This window comes from Cervus elaphus, chromosome 8 (genome assembly GCF_910594005.1).
Source record: "Cervus elaphus chromosome 8, mCerEla1.1, whole genome shotgun sequence".
Lineage (NCBI taxonomy): Eukaryota > Metazoa > Chordata > Mammalia > Artiodactyla > Cervidae > Cervus > Cervus elaphus.
Window position 1 is genome coordinate 42,403,390 of NC_057822.1, and position 21,107 is coordinate 42,424,496.

The 21,107-nt window shown below is 39.6% G+C and overlaps 1 protein-coding gene across 5 annotated transcripts in view; it reads left to right on the forward strand.

The window, feature by feature from the left end:
- The first annotated feature begins 214 nt into the window (after positions 1-214).
- Positions 215-21,107, forward strand: part of RAPH1 (Ras association (RalGDS/AF-6) and pleckstrin homology domains 1) — a 99,493-nt gene continuing 78,600 nt past the window's right edge. For 2 of the 5 annotated variants that reach the window (XM_043910309.1, XM_043910311.1), the window contains exon 1: positions 225-406. The gene's annotated coding sequence lies outside the window, so the exon portion shown is untranslated. Of the gene's footprint in view, positions 407-21,107 lie in introns of all 5 variants that reach the window. The other 3 variants (XM_043910313.1, XM_043910312.1, XM_043910314.1) reach the window with 3 other exon arrangements.

The following is a 21,107-nucleotide window of genomic DNA, read 5'->3' on the forward strand; positions in this document are numbered from 1 at the left end:
AGGCGCCCGGGGGGCGGGCTCGGCTGCCTTCGCCGGAAGTGAGTGGCTGGCGACGGGCGGGGGGCGGCGGGGAGCGAGCGGCCGGGCGCGAGTCTGTCCGCCCGTCGGCCGCCCGGCCCTCAGCCCCGCCTTCTGCGTCTCGGCCGGACGCGGCCGCACTCGGCTCTGCCGCCGCCGGGCGCTGCGGCCGCCCCGCCCGCCGCGCGCGCCGCCCCGCCCCCGCCGCCGCCGCCGCCCGGCCGGTCAGTCAGTCAGTCAGTCACGGAGCGCGCGGCGCGGGAGCTGCGGGCGCTCGCGGCGTCTCCCGGGAAGGAGCGCCGCGCCTGACAAGGAGGCGGCGGCAGCGGCTGCCCAGCCCGGGGCCGTTCCGGAGCCGTGCCCGCCGGAGGACCGAGCCGTTGCCGCGGTGAGTGCTCAGCCTCGCCCTCGGGGCCGGCCGAGGGAGCTGGCGGGGCGCGGGGCTGGGAAGCGCAGCCGTCGCTCCCGCCTCCATTTTCCCGGCGCCCGGCCCCGCCATCCGGACGCGGTGCGGGCGGCCGAGCCTGGGGTGGGGTCGGGGCCGGGGCTGGTGGGACCTCGCCCGGCCGGTGGGTGGGGGTCAGCGGGGCTCGGGCTGCACCCTGCGCCCCCGGGGGCCGCGACAGAGGGAGACAATGAGATGCAAGGCCGCCTGGGGAGGGTGCGGTTGGGCTTCTCCGACCCGGCTCTGGGGGCTGGTGGCCCGGGACCGCGGGGAGGCAAGGACTCTTCCTTCCCCCGAATAGCCGCAGAAACCAGTGATTCGGTGTCTGGGGTTCCTCGGATTTCGGTGCCCCGCATCTTTCGTAAATGAGTTCAGTGCAGAGATTGAGAAAGGCGGGGCACCTTCCGTGTTTTCTTTCTAATTAGGCAAGCTAAGTAATTGCTCCATGGCTTTTGAGCCCATCTCATCTGTGTGTGTGTGTGTGCATTCCCGCCGGAAATCCAAACTGCAGCTCATGGTGGGGGGCGGGGGGGCAAGAGGAGATGGAAGGCAGTGAAGTAATATCAGGGTGCCTTCGTCTTAAGACGGTTTGAGAGATGTGGTTTCTTATTCAGACAGCGTCTTAGGGTGTCCCCACTGTGTGAGCTGGAAACCGCATAAGTCATTGCTTGTAAGCACGAAGACGTGGCTTAGGATGAAATAAGAGCTTTGAGGAAGGGTGTAAGCGTTGCATCAAATGTGACTTTGTATGGCTCTCGTATATTGTGTGGGAAGAGCCGTTGGGGAAAAGCTGAGAGAACCGAACGGTTCTTCCCTGTGCCTCCCGGTAAGGGTTGGTGTTGTCTGCAGCGTTTGTCTTGGAGATGTGTGTAAAGTCCGCTGTTAGGGAACAGTAAGCTAACCGGTTAGGGGTGGGGCGTGATCGTGGTGGTAAAAAGGTGGCAGTGAGTCCGGAGGAATACTCAGTTCAGCAAGTATTTATGGAATAGCTGCGATCTGTTAGGCAGGGTGGAGGACATAAAGTGAACAAGACTGTAGCTTATCGTGGTGTTTCGAAAGAGGTCTTTGAAGCCAGGGGAACCAGCTGCTCCGTATACACTGGAATTGGCTGGTAGTGTGACGTTGGATAAGCTATTGCACTCTCAACAGTATGCTTCTCAGTCAGTAAAATGGGAATAACTAAGACCACCTGCTTGCCTCTGGAGGTGGTTGTCAAACGGATTAAATGAGATAATGTGTGCAGAATGCCTAGCACCTGGCAGGGCACCAAAGATGTTTAACAAATGTTAATTCCCTTCCTCTCTAGCCTGCTGTGCCTAAGATTTTCTTGGGGGAAGGTGGGGAAAGAAGTGAATGTAGGTAATGGTAATGCCAAACATTACATAATTAAATGTTGAACTAGAGGTGCAAAATAGGGAAGTGAAGAGGCGAGGGAATGATTCTAAATTGGGAGCACTGGGGGGAAATCCGTGGAAGCTGTGGCGTTTAAGTGGGACCTTGAAGGATGAGTAGGATTTCAGCTGGTGTAGATGGAGATGAGGGCATTCCGAGTGGGGGTGGCGTTCTCCTTTGAGAGAGGCCTTGAGGAGGAAGAGCCGTGGGGGAAGGGCAAAATTAGAGACGCTCAGGTTTTTTAGCTCTTGTTCATCTGACCTTCAAAGATTGTCTGTTATTTTGCTTTCTGTGTTGTGAATTTCCCAGAAAACAGACCTAGCCTGTAAGTACAGATATGTCTACACAGTTCAACACATGATTTTTTGGATGAAACATTTTGTGTTATTTGGACTGCTGCTCTCTCCTGTTTGAATTTAATAAGGAATTATTTGTAGGTATTTCCTTATGATGCATATTAGTTCTGTTTGGTAGAAAAAGCTGCTGATATTTCAGAGTCAGTGGTTGCATTAAGATTATTATGTGGCAAGTAACTGGCTGAAAGGCACGGAGTAGTGAGGACCTATTGGGTGTGTCTCAAACTCTTGGTCAGTATCACTTGTTTTCACAAATATTTTAACACTTCATTTTCAGAAGCGGTGTCTTTGAAACTAATTAAACTGACTTTTCTTTTGGTTTGGCTACCTTTTGATTTCCACCCCACGCGTAATTATTCATTAGATTAGCATGGTAGATGACTATCACACTATTATTCAGACTCTTGGACATATATTATAAAATCTCATGACTGTACTTGGTTCTGAAGTAGTTGAATTTGAGCATTAGTATCATTGACCTCAAATTCTTTTTTTTTTTTTTTTTGACCTCAAATTCTTATTCTAAGAAGATTAATGTTAGCAAACAAGCTATGTGAGTTCATATACCTTGAACTCGCAATTCCTTTACCAGTAAAATGAGAAATTGGGTTAAATCACTGGTTTTCAGTCTACGTTTTACTGAGGTCTGTAATTTTGAGGAGGACCTTCAGAGGTACTCCAGCTGTTTGAGTTTAATCTCATTTAAAATGTGTTTTAAACCTATAGGAACACTGGAGTGGGTTGCCATTGCCTTCTCCAGGGGGTCTTCGCAACTCAGGATCTTCCCGGGTCCTCCCGACCCAGGAATCGATCTGGGGTCTCCCACACTGCAGGCAAACTACTGTCTGAGCCACCAAGGGCTCCAATAAAAAGGACCTATTTTATGACATACATTGTTTTAAGTACTTTACATGTATTGGCTTCATCCTTGCTGTAATCCTATGATACAGGTTCTGTAACCGTTTGAGAAAAAAGGCACAGGCTACAGAGCTATAAAGTGGCAGAGCTGTGTTTGAAAACAGATAGCATAACTCGTAAGCTTATGTTCCTTATGGCATTCCTATATTGCCAATAAAAAATAAAAAACACACTATATATATATTTTGTGTGTGTGTGTGTGTGTGTGTGGTAAAATATACCACATAAAGGGTTTCCCAGGTGGCTCCATGGTAAGGAATCCGCCTGCTAATGCAGGAGACCTAGGTTTGATCCCTAAGTCGACAAGGTCCCCTGGAGGAGGAAATGGCAACCTACTCCAGTATTCTTGCCTGAAGAAGCCAATGGGCAGAGGAACCTGGTGGGCTGTAGTCCATGGGGTTGCAGAGAATCCAACACGACAGCACACATGCATGACACATACAGCATAAAATTTACCATTTTAATCATTTTTTTCATTTTAATCATTTTTAAATGTACAGTTCAGTGGTATTAAATACTTTTATATAGTTGTGCACACGTCATGATTGTCGATCTCTAGAACCTTTTCATCCTCCTATACTGAAACTGTATCCATTAAACATTAACTCCCCAACCCCTTTCCCTCTGGCCCTTGATAACACTTTTCTACTTTGTCTCTGTGATTTGACTACTCTAGATATATCTTATAAATGAGATCATGTAATATTTATTTTGTATCTGACTCATTTCGCTTAGGGTAATGTCTTCAAGGTTCATCCGTGCTGGAGCATGAATCAGAATTGCATTCCTTTTTAAGGCTGAATAACAGTCCATTGTGTGTGTGTGTGTCTGTGTGTGTGTGTGTATATATATGTATATATATCCCATTTTGTTTGTTCATCTGTAGATGGACATTTGGTTTCCACCTTTTGGCTGTTGTAATACTGCTCTGAACTTTGGTGTACACACATCTGTTCAAGTCCCTGCTTTCACTTCTTCGGGATATATACCCAGAAGTGGAACTGCTGGATCATATGGTAATTTTGTGTTGAACTTTTGAGGAACCGCCACACCGTTTTCTACAGCAGCTGCAGCATTTTACAGTCCTGCCAGCACAAGGGTTCCAGTTTCTCCACATCCTCACCTCAACACTTGTCGTTTTCTGTGATTTTGATAATAGCCATTCCTGGTGGTAAAGAATCCGCCGGCAATGCAGGAGACCTGGGTTCAATCCGTGGGTTGGGAAGATCCCCTGGAGAAGGGAACGGCTACCCACTCCAATATTCTGGCCTGGAGAATTCCATGGGGTCACAAAGAGTTGGACACGACTGAGTAACTTTCACTTCACTTAATGAGTGCCACTTAATGAAGTGGCATCTCTTTGTGGTTATGATTTGCATTTTTCCTAATGATTAGTGATGTAGAGCATCTTTTCTTGTGCTTATTGGCCATCTGTGTATCTTTGTAGAAATGTCTGTCCAGGTCCTTTGCCAGTTTTAAAAATTGTTTTGTTGTTGTTGAATTATAGCAATTCTTTATACACTCTGGATACTAAATCTCATATCAGATCCATGATTTACATTTTTTCTTCTTCTATGGGTTGCCTTTTTACTCTGTTGATAGTGTCCTTTGATGTACAAAAGTCCTTCATTTTAATGATATCCACTTCATCAGTTTTTTTCTTTTGTTGACTGTGCTTTTGGTGTCCAAGAAATCATTGCCAAATCCAGTCTCAGGAAGCTTTCCACCTGTGTTTTCTTCTAAGAGTTCTATAGTTTTAGCTATTATATTTAGCGCTATGATCCATTTTGAGATAATATTTGCATATGGTTTTAGGTAAGGGTACAGCTTCATCCTTTGCTTGTGGATATCCAGTTTTTCTAGCACCATTTTAACACTCTTGTGTACATAAATATAAAATTTGTCACATTGCAAACAGTAGTGTTTTATGGTTATACCTGGTTTATTGTGGCAGGGGGAGGGCAAGCATTCCTTAGAATAAAACATCTTTTACTGTCTCTGCTTATTTGTGAATTTTAAATAGGTAAGGAAAGTTGTAGTTTGCAGTAAATTTTTAAAAAATTTGAGTCCTGTGCAAGTCTATTCATATAGAATTGTCTAAACAATACATTACTATGGTACATGAACTGTGTTCAGCTAAATGACAGGCACAACTGAAGCCGGTTCCTTTGGGGCATACTCATCCTGTGTATGTCAGTTTGTTTAGTAACAAATGAATATATAGCACTAGGTCCTGGTGTATTACAGATGTTTTATAGCTCATTGGAAGTTTGGGTTTTTCTTGTTTGCCTTGTAAGCAGTTTTTACATATGATTACTAACTCATATTGAAAGAAAAAGTCTTATTTATATCTTTATTAATTAATTTAATTGAAGCATATCCAGACACTAGGATAAGCAAACCATTAAAAGCTACTAACAAAACAAAACAAAAGCTGCTACCTACTTTCAACTACTATGGAAATAAATGGGTTGCTTAGGTGTCAAGAGTAACTAACATCTCTAACACTCAATTTGTCTCTTCGAGTTTGTAACAAATTATAATGTATTTGAACATGAAGTGGTATTAATAGTGCTTCTGTAGTTATATATATTTGGCATGCTGAATAAGATTTCTTCTGGAAAAGTTTTGTTGTGTTGTGAAATATTAGAAAACCCCCAATTATGTGATGTCTAAGCTTCATCCCATGCTCTTATCACTATTCTTTTAAGATATATTATTTACCACACTTTGGGACAGGTGTCTTAAAATACATCACTCATAACTTAAAAATTGACTTTTTAAAACTCATTATATATTCTGCTATTCATAAAACATTTACTGTTAGCTATGCTTTAGGCAGAGATATACATAATGGAGAAAAGAAAGAGAGAGATATTCTCCCCTCCAAAATAGAGAGAATGTTAATTTAAATGCAGGATACAAGGATTCAGTAGAGAATGTAATTAAGGGAGCAGAGTCTAAAGAAACTGTGTGTGTGTGTGTGCTGTCACTTCAGTTGTGTCCACCCCATGGACCGTGTAGCCCACCAGGCTCCTCTGTCCATGGGATCCTCCAGGCAAAAATACTGGAGTGGGTTGCCATTGCCTTCTCCAGGGGATATTCCCGAGCCAGGGATCAAATCCGTGTCTCTTATGTCTCCGGCACTGGCTGGTGGGTTCTTTACCACTAGCACCAGCTAAAATGGGTGAATAGTTAGGCTTGGAAAAGAAGGGACAGGTCATCCCTTTCAGTTCAGTTCAGTCGCTCAGTCGTGTCCAACTGTTTGTGACCCCATGGACTGCAGCACGTTAGGCTTCCTTGTCCATCACCAAGTCCTGGAGCCTACTTAAACTCATGTCCATCATGTTGGTGATGCCATCCAACCATCACATCCTCTGTCGTCCCCTTCTCCTCCCGCCTTCCGTCTTTCCCAGCATCAAGGTCTTTTTCCAGCGAGTCGGTTCTTGTCATCAGGTGGCCAAAGTATTGGAGCTTCAGCATCAGTCCTTCCAGTGAATATTCAGGACTGTTTTCCTTTAGGATTGACTGGTTGGATCTCTTTGCAGCGCAAGGGACTCTCAAGAGTCTTTTGCAACACCACAGTTGAAAAACATAAATTCTTTGGCACTCAGTTTTCTTTATAGTCCAACTCTCACATCCATGCATGACTACACATGCATCACATCCATAGCTTTGACTAGACAGACCTTTATTGGCAATGTAATGTCTCTGCTTTTTAATACGTTGTCTAGGTTGGTCATAATTTTCCTTCCAAGGAGCAAGTATCTTTTAATTTCATGGCTGCTCTCACCATCTGCAGTGATTTTGGAGCCCCCCAAAATAAAGTCTCTCACTGTTTCCATTGTTTTCCCATCTATTTGCCATGAAGTGATGGGACCAGATGCCATGATCTTAGTTTTCTGAATGTTGAGCTTTAAGCCAACTTTTCCACTCTTCTCTTTCACTTTCATCAAGAGGCTCTTTAGTTCATCTTCACTTTCTGCCATAAGAGTGGTGTCATCTGCATATCTGAGGTTATTGATGTTTCTCCCGACAATCTTGATTCCAGCTTGTGCTTCATCCAGCCCGGCATTTCACATGATGTACTCTGCATATAAGTTAAATAAGCAGGGTGACAATGTACAGCCTTGACATACTCCTTTCCTGATTTAGAACCAGTCTGTTGTTCCATGTCAAGTTCTAACTGTTGCTTCTTGACCCTGAATACAGATTTCTCAGGAGGCAGGTAAGGTGGTCTGATAGTCCCATCTCTTGAAGAATTTTTCAGTTTGTTGTGATCCACACAGAGGCTTTGGCATAGTCAATAAAGCAAAAGTAGATGTTTTTCTGGAACTCGCTTGCTTTTTCGATGATCCAGCGAATGTTGGCAATTTGATCTTTGGTTCCTCTGCCTTTTCTAAGTACAGCTTGAACATCTGGAAGTTCACGGTTCACATACTGTTGAAGCCTAACTTGGAGAATTTTGCGCGTTACATTTCTAGTGTGTGAAACTAGTGCAGTTGTGCGGTAGGTTGAACATTCTTTGGCATTGCCTTTCTTTGGGATTGGAATGAAAACTGACCTTTTCCAGTCCTGTGGCCACTGCTCAGTTTTCCAGATTTGCTGTCATATCGAGTGCAACACTTTCACAGCATCATGTTTTAGGATTTAAAATAGCTCAACTGGAATTCCATCACCTCCACTAGCTTTGTTCGTAGTGATGCTTCCTAAGGCCCACTTGACTTTGCATTCCAGGATGTCTGGCTCTAGGTGGGTGATCACACCATCGTGGTTATCTGGGTCATGAAGATCTTTTTTGTATAGTTCTTCTGTGTATTCTTGCCACCTCTTCTGAATATCTTCTGCTTCTGTTAGGTCCCTACCATTTCTGTCCTTTACTGTGCCCATCTTTGCATGAAATGTTCGCTTGGTATCTCTAATTTTCTTGAAGAGATCTCTAGTCTTCCCCATTCTGTTGTTTTCCTCTATTTCTTTGCACTGATCATTGAGGAAGGCTTTCTTATCTCTCCTTGCTATTCTTTGGAACTCTGCCTTCAAATGGGTCTATCTTTCCTTTTCTCTTTTGCCTTTAGCTCCTCTTCTTTTCTCAGCTATTTGTAAAGCCTCATCAGACAACCAGTTTGCCTTTTTTCATTTCCTTGTCTTGAGGATGGTCTCGATCACTGCCTCCTGTACAGTGTCATGAACCTCCGTCCATAGTCGTCCTTTTACATGAGAAGAAAAGCAAGATTGGGTGGCCCATAATTGATGTCATTGCATGGCCCTTAAAATGTAAGCCCCCTGGTGAAGAATAGTGAAATCTGGAGAAAATTAGAACTGTAAACATATTGAAATAGACTCATATTTTGTAGAATTACAGGAGTATGATTTTGTATTGTGCTTGAAGATTGAATGCTTTTTTGGAAATTATGTTTAGAATGATCTTACTAAGTTTGATATGTGAAGAAAACTGCTAAGTCAGTACAGCAAAATCACTAATAATATGACTTGCAAATACAGCGTATTCTTTAAGTGTCCCAGATTGTACTTGCATCTATCCATGGTTCCAAGCATGGTTTATTTTTCCTAATTTTTCTAGTTAAAATCCTACACATCTTTTGAGTCCCAGTTCCATTGCCATCCACCTTTGTGAAGCTGTTTGATACCAGCTAGAATTCTTTGCCTTCTTCATTCCTCTAGATCTTACTTGATTTGCCCTATGTTGTTGATAACTGTGTACTGTCTTAAATACCCAAGTCTGGAGTATTGAATCCAGTTTTACTCATCTGAAATGTCTCTTAGTCCCTTAAATACAACAGAAATGCAGTGAAAAAGGATTAAATGAAAGCCATTATTTGAAGAATACGTTATAGTTGGTGTTACATCTCTGAAAGGATCCATAAAAATCTAATAATGTTTATTTTATTTATAAAGAAGAATTCTTTCTCGGCTTATTTGGTTTATTTTATAATGTAACAAGTGACTTTAGAGATTTGTGAAGGGAATCAGTGATCCCTGTTATCTGTGAATAGAGTGCTTTATAAATGTTACTAATAGCTCAAAAAGCTTTTTGTTTACCCTAAGTTTTGAAAATAAATATATGTATTTTTAAAGCAGGCATAATGAATACGATGCATTATGTTTGAAAAATCTTGGTTTTACTGCTTAGTAATACAAAAATTCTAAAGTCTGAATCTTAAATCTATTTATTTTGGTGCTTGGTTTTAATGCTTGTCTTAGCTAAAAGGCAGCTCATGGAGGGACATACACCTAAAGATTATAAAGTGCTTCTTTGGCTATACTTTCTAAATGGAGATACTCATTTTTAAATTTCTGTCCATCAGTTATTCAGATTTGACTAACAAAGTTTGCCTTCCTGTGCAAACCAATGTGAAGATTTGTGTTTATATGTTTTTAATAAATATATTCAAAATCCACAGAAACTGTATGGAAGGCATTTAAAGAGTTGTTAGAAAGTGGTTTCTCTGTTTTTAGAGAGTGCAGGTATGAGGTTTCAAGATGACATACATTATCGTCTTTTGGAATACAGTTATTTTCTTACCAAGTTTTAAAATGCTGCTTTTACCTTTAAGGTATACATAGATTAACCATGTTATTGTTTTTAAAAATAACTGCTAACAGTCACTTATCACAGAACATCAGCAAATTTAGACTTTATTTTGGTAAAGATAAATGTTTAACTCACCTTTAAAGTTAAATTTGATAACACTTTTTTTTTTAATTTAGAAAGTTTTTATTTGCTTGACTTAACAGATTGACGTATCTTAATGTACCATACATTATGTCTTCTAATGTACTTTATTCATTTTTCATATCAATCACTGAATAATTAAAAGGTATTTCTTTTTCTTAACAAGTATCAAAACACTTCATAGTACCACTTTACTCTGCAAAATTTTGATAACACTTTTAAAATACTTTGCCATGAGACACCAATAAACCTGTTTAGTATAAAATACTTATGGGCGCTCCTTAGCCACATCAATAATATCATGTAATGCTTTGGTGCTTTTTCTGCTTCAAGCTGCAGTAGTTGCTTTTGAGGTTAAACCTTATTTTCCCCGCCTCAACTTAATTTTGTTGAGATCAAAGCAACTGCTTCATGAAGGATTTTATAATATAGTTTTTCCATCAAGTATTGTTTCTATTAAGAAAATCATTTAGTGTAACAATGTATCTTCCCTGAAACACCAGTCCATTGTAGCAGTTTACAAAAAGGTGCGTTCTTTATTTCAATTTTGAAAAAGAAACCAGCCGATATTATCTCTCTTCCCGCCAAGTATTTAGAATCACTTAGTACCAGAATACTTAGATTACTTAACATATGTGATGTGTGACTTTCTGACAGGTGGCCATAATGAAGAAGGCAGTGTCATTTTGTATGTTAAGGATACACATATATTGTATTACATTATATTGTACTTAAAATACATGTGTGTATTGAGATAAAGATTAAATGTAAATGGAACTCCTAATTTTTTTATGACCTAATGGATCATCAGTCATACTTCCTGGGTTATAATCACCTCCATTTTGGAAATCACTGTACACTTTTATTGAATTATTGTTGATAATAATGAGCCTTTCATATTAAGTTCCACTTCATAGTGTACAGTATACTTTTATGAGACCAATCTTAAAAATAAAGCACTTGGGACAAGACATTCTGATTTTCTTACTAATTGGAAAGAAATGTTTGTGGAAGAAATTAGACAAATTTTGACAAAATGAGACCTTAATAAAATTTATCCTTTACCATCATTGAAATTATTGGCTTACTTTGGAAGCTTAAGTTTGGACTTTACATTATGCTTTCAGGAATTAGTTAAGGTGAATTAAATGTACCCATTTAAAATTTAATTTAGTAATTCAGTAGTGTTAAGTGACATAATTTTTCCTTGTTCATAGTGAGCATTTTTTCATTTCTATGACAGTACCCTTTCCCTTTCTCTACTGCAACTGCAGCCACAGTTGCTTCATCACATGTTTATTTTGCCTGTTCTAGAATTTTATATTAGTTGAATCAAATGTATGTGCTCCTTTGTCTCTGACTTCTTGCCCTCAACCTGATGCTTTTACATCTATCCACATTGTTTTTTATTCTGGCATAATATATTCAACTGTATGAATATTGAATGTACCATAGATTGTTTATCCTGTTCCTGTTGATGGGCACCTGGGCTGTTTCCAGTTTGGGTCTACTATGAAGAAAACTGCCATGAATATTTTTGTTCAAGTCTGTTTGTAAACAAATATTTCATTTCTCTTACATAGCAGAGTGGAATTTCTAGGTCATAGGTAGATGTCCTTCCCCTTTTTAAAGACTTGTATTTGGGGAGGGGGGATCGGGATGGGGAATACGTGTAACTCTATGGCTGATTCATATCAATGTATGACAAAACGCACTGAAATGTTGTGAAGTAATTAGCCTCCAACTAATAAAAAAAATAAATAAAATAAAAATTAAAAAAAAAAAAGAAAGAAAAAAGTGGTTCATTTAGCTTTGGAGTGCAGATCTTTGAAATACTGACACTCTTCATTATATAATATCAAAAAAATCACATTCATTAATCTTCAGAAAGTCTTGATCATCAGAAAAATCTTCAAGTACTGGAAAGCTGTCAAGCTCCAGGTGGCAGATTCAGGTTTTCCAAAACACTGATCTTTGTTTTTTATCTTAAATTTTACCATCGTCAATAAATAATTTTTCCCCCCTTAAAAAAAATAAATAAATAAAATAAAGACTTGTATTTGAAGAACAACATACTTTAGAGCCTCTTGATGAAAGTGAACGAGGAGAGTGAAAAAGTTGGCTTAAAACTCAACATTCAGAAAACTAAGATCATGGCATCTGGTCCCATCACTTCATGGCAAATAGATGGGGCAACAGTGACAGACTTTATTTTGGGGGGCTCCAAAATCACTGCAGATGGTGACTGCAGCTATGAAATTAAAAGACGCTTTGCTCCTTAGAAGAAAAGTAATGACCAACCTAGATGGCATATTAAAAAGCAGAGACATTACTCTGCCAATAAAGGTCTGTCTAGTCAAAGCTGTGGTTTTTCCAGTAGTCATATATGGATGTGAGAGTTGGACTGTAAAGAAAGCTGAGTGCCAAAGAATTGATGTTTTTGAACTGTGGTGTTGGAGAAGACTCTTGAGAGTCCCTTGCACTGCAAAGAGATCCAACCAGTCCATCCTAAAGGAAATCAGTCCTCAATATTCATTGGAAGGACTGATGCTGAAGCTGAAACTCCAGTACTTTGGCCACCTGATGCGAAGAGCTGACTCATTTGAAAAGACCCTGATGCTGGGGAAGATTGAAGGCCGGAGGAGAAGGGGACGACAGAGGATGAGATGGTTGGATGGCATCACGGACTCAGTGGACATGAGTTTGAGTAAACTCTGGGAGTTGGTGATGGACAGGGAGGCCTGGCGTGCTGCAGTCCATGGAGTCGCCAAGAGTTGGACACAACTGAGCAACTGAACTGACTGATACACACTTTATTAGGTGTCTAGAAGCTGAATACTCTTGTATAACCAGTATGCAGGTGAAAAAGGAAATAACCAGTGTGCCAGAAACCCCCCTAATTTTACTTCTCTGTACATCTAAACTGTCATGAATAGCCACTGCCTGGACTCCTAACTCTAACTTTACTGTAAAGTTTTTTGGTTTGCTTGTTTCTTTAAGTATTTTTGACTTTATTGATGTATAATTTGCACATACTAAACTGCACACATTAAAGGGACAGCATTTGACAGCTTTTCATACCCTTGTCACTGCAGTCAGGGCAGGGACCGTTATCATCATCCCTAGTCCCTTCACGTCCCTCTCTCAGTCATCCTGTCTTCCACTGTCTCTGTGCAACTTGTCCTGTGGATTAGTTTGAACTCTTTATAATTTGATGTATGTAATCACACAGTGTTCTCTCTCTCTATTCTGGCTTAGTTTTATACAGGATAATGATTTTTTTATTAACAAGTCTATACAAAAGTCTTTGTTTTAACATTTCAAAGAATCACATGTTCATTCCCACAGGGTTACCAGACTGGGCCACCGGTAAGTTACCCGCAGAGCAGGACTTGGAAGGTTATTGCCCAGCTTTTCGACGGGTTGACTTGGGACCAGGCAGCCACCTTTCCCACAGCTGGGTTCCAAATAATGATTCAGAGAATGATTATAGATCAGTATAATAGAATAATGATTTTTAGATCGTTCCATATTGTTGCTTGGATTAGTTTCCCTTTTTCTTTTTCACTACTGAATGGTATTACATTGTTATATACTGCATTTTGTTTATCCATTCACCTGTTGATAGTGCTGTTTAGGTTGCTTTCATTTACCAATAAAACCACTATGACATTTTGTACAAATGGAGAGAGATACATGCACACATACACCTCTAAAACTATATTTTTATTTCTCTTGGATAAATACTATGAGGACGTGCTGGGTTATATAGGGTGCATGTATTTTTAATTTTTTAATGAACTGGCAAACTTTTCCAAACCTGTGTAATTTTATGTATGCAACAGCATGATATGACAATTTTAATTTTTCCACATCCTAGCACTTGGTATCGTCAGTCATTTTCATTCTAGTTATTGGAGTGGATATATAGTAACATCTCATTGTGGTTTTAATTTGCATTTCCCTGATTACTAATAATGTTGAGCAACTTTTCATACTATTTTGCCATTTGGGACATGACTGTAAGCTTTTGCCCATTTAAAAAATTGAGTTGTTTTATCTTTTTTTTACTTAGTTGCAGCAGTTCTTTAATATTCTAAATACAAGTCCTTTGTCAGGTATATTTGTAAGTGTCTTTTCTTAGTTTGTGGCTTGCTTATTTATTTTTTAGTGATGTCTTTGAGATCGCAGAAGTTTTTATATTGAACTTCATCAAAATGATCAATATTTCCTTTTATAGTTAGTGATTTCTTTGTCCTGATAAATCTTGGTCTGCACTAAACTTGTTAAGATACCTCCCTATGGCTTTTCCTAGGAGGTTTGTTATTCTAGCTTTCACATTTCAGTCTGTGGTCCATTTTGTTTATGGTGTGATGTGAAAGTCACCCCCCTCATCCTGTATTTATATCTGTTTGTTCCAGCATCACTTGTTTTAAAATGCTTTGCATTTTTGTCAGTTGTATCTCAGTGAAGCTGAGGAAAAACCTCTTTCCTTTCCTCCTTCCCTGCTTTGACATCTTTGTTGAAAATATTGGACAATATAAGTGTGGGTCTGTTTCTATACTCTGTTCTGTTGCACTGATGTAATTCTCTCTTCTTTTTCCTAGTACTACATTGTCTTGATTACTGAGCCTTATAGTGAGTAAGAAGTCAAGGTAGAGTAAGACCCCAAGTTCTTTTCCCTAATTGTTTTTGACAATTTTAGGTCATTTCCTTTTTATATAAATTTTAGAATTAGATGTTGGGATATGGATTATAATTGCATTGAATTTGAATTTCATTTTGAAATTGAATTTCAATATGGGGAGAATTGCCATATAGCAATGTTGTATCTTCCAATCTATTAACATGGTATATCTGTCCATTTATTTAGATCTCTAATTTCTCTCAGCAGTGTTTTAAATATTTCCATTGGCATAGAATAAACATTGCCTCCTATTTGTGTCTTTTTTTTTTTTTAACAGTCAAATCATACTTTACTACAAGTTTATGATATAAGTAAAGATTTGGCATGGAGATTTTTCTGTGTGATAACCTTGCCTAATGCATGGATGTCACACCTTTTCTGATGTGGTGGTGGTGTTCAGTCACTCAGTTGTGTTGACTGTTTGCGACCTCATGGACTGTAGCATGCTAGGCTTTCCTGTTCTTCACTATCTTCCAGAGTTTGCTCAAACTCATGTCTATTGAGTTGGTGATGCCATCCAACCATCTCATCCTCTGTTGCTCCCTTCTCCTCCTGCCCTCAGCTTTTCCCAGCATCAGGTTATTTTCCAGTGAGTCCACTGGTCGCATCAGGTGGCCAAAGTATTGGAGCTTCAGCATCAGTCCTCCCAATACATGTTCAGGGTTGATTTCCTTTAGGATGGACTGATTTGATCTCTTTGCTGTCTAAGGGACTTTCAGGAGTCTTCTCCAACACCACAGTTCAAAAGTATCAATTCTGAGGTGCTTAGCTTTCATTATAGTCCACCTCTCACATCCATACATGACTACTGGAAAAACTATAGCTTTGACAATACTGACCTTTGTTGGCAAAATAAGGTCTCTGCTTTTTAACACGTGGTCTAGGTTGTCAAGGCCTTTCTTCCAAGGAGCAAGCGTCTTTCAGTTTCATGGCTGCAGTGACTGTCCACAATGTTTTTGGAGCCCCAGAAAATAAAGTCTGTCACTGTTTGCATTTCTTCCCCATCTGTTTGCCATGAAGTGATGGGACTGAATGCCATAATCTTAGTTTTTTGAGTGTTAAGTTTTAAGCCAGCTTTTTCAGTCTTCTCTTTCACCTTCATCAAGAGGCTCTTCCGTTCCTCTTCAATTTCTGCCATAAGGGTTGAGTCATATGCATATCTGAGGTTGTTGATATTTCTTCCAGCAATCTTGATTCCAGCTTGTGATTCATCCAGCCTGGCATTTTGCATGATGCTCTGCATATAAGTTAAATAAGCAGGGTGACAGTATACAGCCTCGACATACTCCTTTCCCAGTTTTGAACCAGTCTGTTGTTTCTGCTTCTTGATGTGACAGTGCTCCAAACGGAGAAGACTGAACCACATCTTCAGGAACATTAAAGCCAAAGTTTGCAGCTTCAGTTATTGGCATAATCGTTTTCACTTGTATGGTTGTGGCTATTAATACTTAAAGAGGCTTATCTTTATTAACATAACCATAGTTGTAGAATCAGAAGTAAAACAGAATCTTATCACTTTAATTGGGGCATGAGTTCTTACCAGAGGGTTTTGAGTTTGCATTTTGCACTTTACTGTCCTCTCTTCCCCCTTTCATTAGTTACACTAATGGAAATATGCAATTCTTGTGCTCTGCTGTGCTTGGTCACTCAGTCGTGTCTGACTCTGTGTGACCCCGTGGACTGTAGCCCACCAGGCTCCTCTGTCCATGGGGATTCTCCAGGCAAGAACACTGGAGGGATCTAGGTATCCAACCCAGGTCTCCCTCGTTGCAGTTGGATTCTTTACCATCTGAGCCACCAGGGAAGCCCCATGCAACTCTTAGAAGTGTATGAAGAAGAAAATAAAACATAATCCTACTGCCCAGAATTGATTACAGTTAAAATTTTTGGTATATTTTCTGTGTATGTGTGTGTGCGCCTATTTGTATAGCTCACTATTGTATGTGTAATTTAGTTCTTATTTCATTCAAATGCTTGTATCACTAGCATTTCCCCTTGCGTTAAATGCTTTATGAATTTACAACATCTGTATTGTAATACAGGATGGACATAAAACACACTTGAATTTACTCAGTTTTTCTTTTCTTGTGGGATATTTATTTGCCTTTCTTCTCCCATTTGTGTGTGTGTGTATTTGGCTTTAGTAACCATACTTTTCACAATCTTTGTGTTTTGAATTTCTTCTGTCTTAAATTTGGAAAAATTTTAAACTGAAGTGTAAAATATGATAGACATCTACATGCTTATCACGAGGAGTAGTCAGTTATTTGTATTTTGCTTCAAATAATTTGTTTAAGGAGAAGTAACAGGTAAAAATCCTCCCCCAGAAAACAGTTCATGCTGTTCTGCATATTTTAGTGCAGATTTACTTATTATTCTCTCTGCTTTTAATTTCATATAAACAAATTTATATCTTTAAAATTTTGCCTTTTTCACTCAACTATGTGATTTGAAACTATTCATACAGTTTCTTGTAGATCCAGTTCATTCTTTTTATCAGAATAAGCTAGTTTTCCATTCCCCTTCTGAGGAGGGATAGTTAAAGAGGATGCCACAGTGAACATCCTCTTATATTTCTCCCGGTGCTTGTCTCTTACATGTTTGGACACTGAGAAGTGGTATTGCAGGATCATAAAGTACATAATCTCCAGAAGGCTCTCCAAAAGGGTGGGAAATAAATGTCCCCCCTGGCAGTTTTCTCATTGCTCCACAACCTCGCCACCTCTTCATTTTATCAGACTTATTATTTTTGCCAACTTGTTGAATATGAAATCTGTGGGTTTTTTTTAGTACATTTCTAGAAATATAGTTGCTAGGATAAGGAGTACAAGGCTCTGTAGCATATTCAATGAATTTTTTTTATCCTTGGAAATTGTATTCTTTCAAATGTTCATTAAGAAATGTTCTCTAATCACAAGTTAAAACTTTTAAAGAGTTTTAAATAAAAACATTGTTGTTTATGTTTATTCACAGTGGGGTATAAGGGTTTTGTTTAAAGAAGTATGATCTGTTCTGCCTGTAAGAGTGTTTGATACTGGAGCATTGCCTAAAATGCATTAATAACTCTTATGTTGTGACATCTGTGTAGATAATTTAGATGATTATTTGGCTAACAGAACCCTTGACTGATTTTACTTCCTGCAAGCTTTTTGGAGAAACATATTTATTTTTTAAATCATGTAGAATCAAGTAAAATATCCAGTGATATATTTTTTCATTTCTGCAAGTATTTGATGACTGTGTATACTGATTTACTCTGAGAATGCTGAATGTATTCTTGCAAAAGTTGTCTTCTCTAACCTTTTTCTCCACTCTGTGTGTGTGTGTGTGTGTATAATAAAAAACATTTCCCATTTAAAATATTGTAACATAGACACGTTAGTTTTAAAAGTAAAGAATATGAAAGATGTAAAAGTTGTTTTCTTTTGCTGGAGATTGTAATAAAACTGCCTGAGGCAGGGACCATGGCTACCCTTTAAATAGCTGTATTCTCTGTGTTTATCTATATGACAGCCGGCTCGTAGTAGTATTTCATTAATTATTTGTTGAACAAACAATATTATTTCTTGTTAAGTAGTGATCTTAAGTAAAAAATAACTGTACTTTTTTTTAGTACAAATAAACACAGACTTAATTTTGTGTGAACCTAGAATTCTGTCAGTATTTATTCTTAAATAGTAATATTTAAACTTTGGTCTTCTGAGTGAGAAGCATGCAGGTAACAACAACAACAAAAAAAATGTGGTGGTTTTTATTGTAAAGAAACTCAACTCTGGATGTATCTTTAACTGAAAAGGAAAGTTAACTTTTAAACTTCAGAATTCACTTGGAGCCCCTCTGCGTGATTTAGGTGTATTTTAGCCTGTGAATACTTTTGTACTGTAGTGCTAGAGAAGACTCTCTTGAGAGTCCCTTGGACAGCAAGGAGATCAAACCAGTCAATCCAAAAGGAAATCAACTCTGAATACTCATTGAAAGGACTGATGCTGAAGCTCCAGTACTTTGGCCACTTGATGCAAACAGCCGACTCATTGGAAAAGACTCTGATGCTGGGAAAGATTGAAGGCAGGAGGAGAAGGGGATGACAGAGGATGAGACAGTTGGGCAGCATCACCAATGCGATGGCCATGAACTTGGGCAAACTCCAGGAGATGGTGAGGGACAGGGAAGCCTAGTGTGCTGCAGTTCATGGGGTCGCAAAGAGTGGGACGTGATTTGGCGACTGAACAATGACAATAATAGCCTGTGATTGTCCAGTTCCTCTTCATGACTTCTGACTTTACTTCCTCATGGTCTCATCTCTCTGCTCCTGTGTCTTTGCCTCTAGTCCTTGTGGGCACAGAGCTTTTTCTGTTACAAGCCAAGGGTCTCATAAATTTACTGATTTACTGAGAGTTTGGAGGTTTACAAGGGAGAAATCACATGGTGTGTAGCCTTGTACCATCTTACCGCCTCTGTACCCCATCTGTGGCTACTTTGCTTGGCCAGCTTTTCAGACCTGCCATCCTTTTTATCCTGTAGAGCTTTCTCAGAACTTTAGTCCCTCACTCTCAAGGTATTTTTCACAAGGAGAAGCACTGTGTTGTATTGTCTATTGCTGTGCAGTGGTTCACCCCAGAAGTTACTGGCTGAAGACAGTAGCAGTCATTTTTTTTAATTATTTCAAATGGTTCTGGGGATTTTACCAGGCTTAGATGGTGCTCTCTGTGAACATCTCATGCAGTTACAGTTAGGGGCAGCTGGAGCTGGAGCCCTTCTCAAAGGATTCCTCACTTACCTGTCTGGTGCTTGAAGCTGGGACCTCAGCTGGGACTGGGGGCTAGTTTCTACACTTAGCCTCCTTCTGTGTCCTGGCCTTCCTCACAGTGTAACGTTAGGTTCCAACAGTGGTTTTCCAAGAGAAACAGCAAGTGGAATCTTAGCACTTTTGAGAATCTAGTCCTGGAAGTCACTCTCGGGATCACCTCTTCCATAGTTCATAGGTTCCCCCCACCGCCCCAGAGTCCAGGGAAAGGAACACTTTACTTCCCAGTAGGAAGAGTATTATAGCAGATTGTTGAGAGAAGAGCAGATGAGACTGGGAATACTGTTCAGTCGTTTGGAAAATAACGTGTTTTACCATCAGTCATTCAGTTCAGTTGCTCAAGTTGTGTCCGACTCTTTGCGACTATATCAGGTGGATTTGCTGATCCCCAGCTGAGATTTTGGTAAACAAGTTTTTTTCCACCTTCTGTAACTGAAAAAATTTCATTACAGATGTTGAGGAAGCTATAGATATGTTCAAATGCCAATGTCTTTAAGAATGAAGGTTAAAAAATAATCTTTAATCCTGTTGTCAGTGTTCATTGGGTTTTTAAAAATCTGCAAATATGTAGACTGCATCTCAGTCTCCTACTATTTAGAATGTACTGGGTGGACCTCAGGCATGTATTTAAAGGCTTCATGGCAACTATTGAAGAGGTTTCAAGCCTTCTGCTTGCACTTCACATGCATTAACTGCTATCACCACCTTCCTATTGATTCACTAACATTTTAAAATATCCCTCTTCTCTTTGCTTTCAGAATATATGGTATCAACAGAAAACAATGGGAGTCTATACTGGAGTGCCAAATAGTGTGATATGACTGAGATTTAAAAGAACATACATGCTGTAGTCACCAGGGCAGTTTCATGAAGAAAGTGAACTTAAATTGCTTCTTGAAAAATACATGGAGCTTAGATTTGTTTTCTGTTGATGGAGAAACTCTTCTACTCAATTGGTTGTGGACATTCTTTTTTTTAAAAAATGGAAACATCATAGGGGCTTCCTTTGTAGCTCAGTTGGTAAAGAATCTGCCTGCAATGCAGAAGACCTGGGTTTGATTCCTGGGTTGGGAAGATCCCCTGGGGAAGGAAATGGCAACCCATCCACTATTCTTGTCTGAAGAATCCCACGGACAGAGGAGCCTGGCAGAGTACAGTCCATGGGGGTTGCAAGAGTCGGACATGACTTACCGACTAAACCACCACCACCATAGTTGATATGAACATTACCTTTAGTCGTTAAAACAAATATTGTGGAGATGTTCACAGGAATCATTTTGCTCTCAAATGTGAAGATTAAATTCAAGGGATCTCTTTTTGATGTGGCAGATGTTTCTGTTTTGCTTGTCTGTTTCAGACACGGTTTAACAAATTTAAAGACTTTCCTCCTTGTGACAGCCTCTGAAAGTATATAATTTATTTCTGTGCCCAGCTTATTAAATCTGATTTAAGTAAATCTGCCAGTGGTATTTAACCCTTTTAAATGTTTTTATCAACCACCCTCTCAGAGAAGTGAAGAAAAGGAAACATCAGTAGATGTGCCAGACACTGATCTGAGTCTTTTATTATTTCATGTATGTTTCACCATAAAGATGTGGAGTGATTTTACAAATGAGGAAACAGGTTTATTAGGAGGATTTAAGAGGGCTAGTACAAGTTCATGGAGATCTTCGGTGTTTGAATCAGGTAATTTAATAACTGGAGAGCCCCAGCTCTTAACTGAATGAAGAAATTCATTTTCTTCATCTGGGAATACATATGAAACAGTGATGGAGTGAAAAATTGCAGCCAAG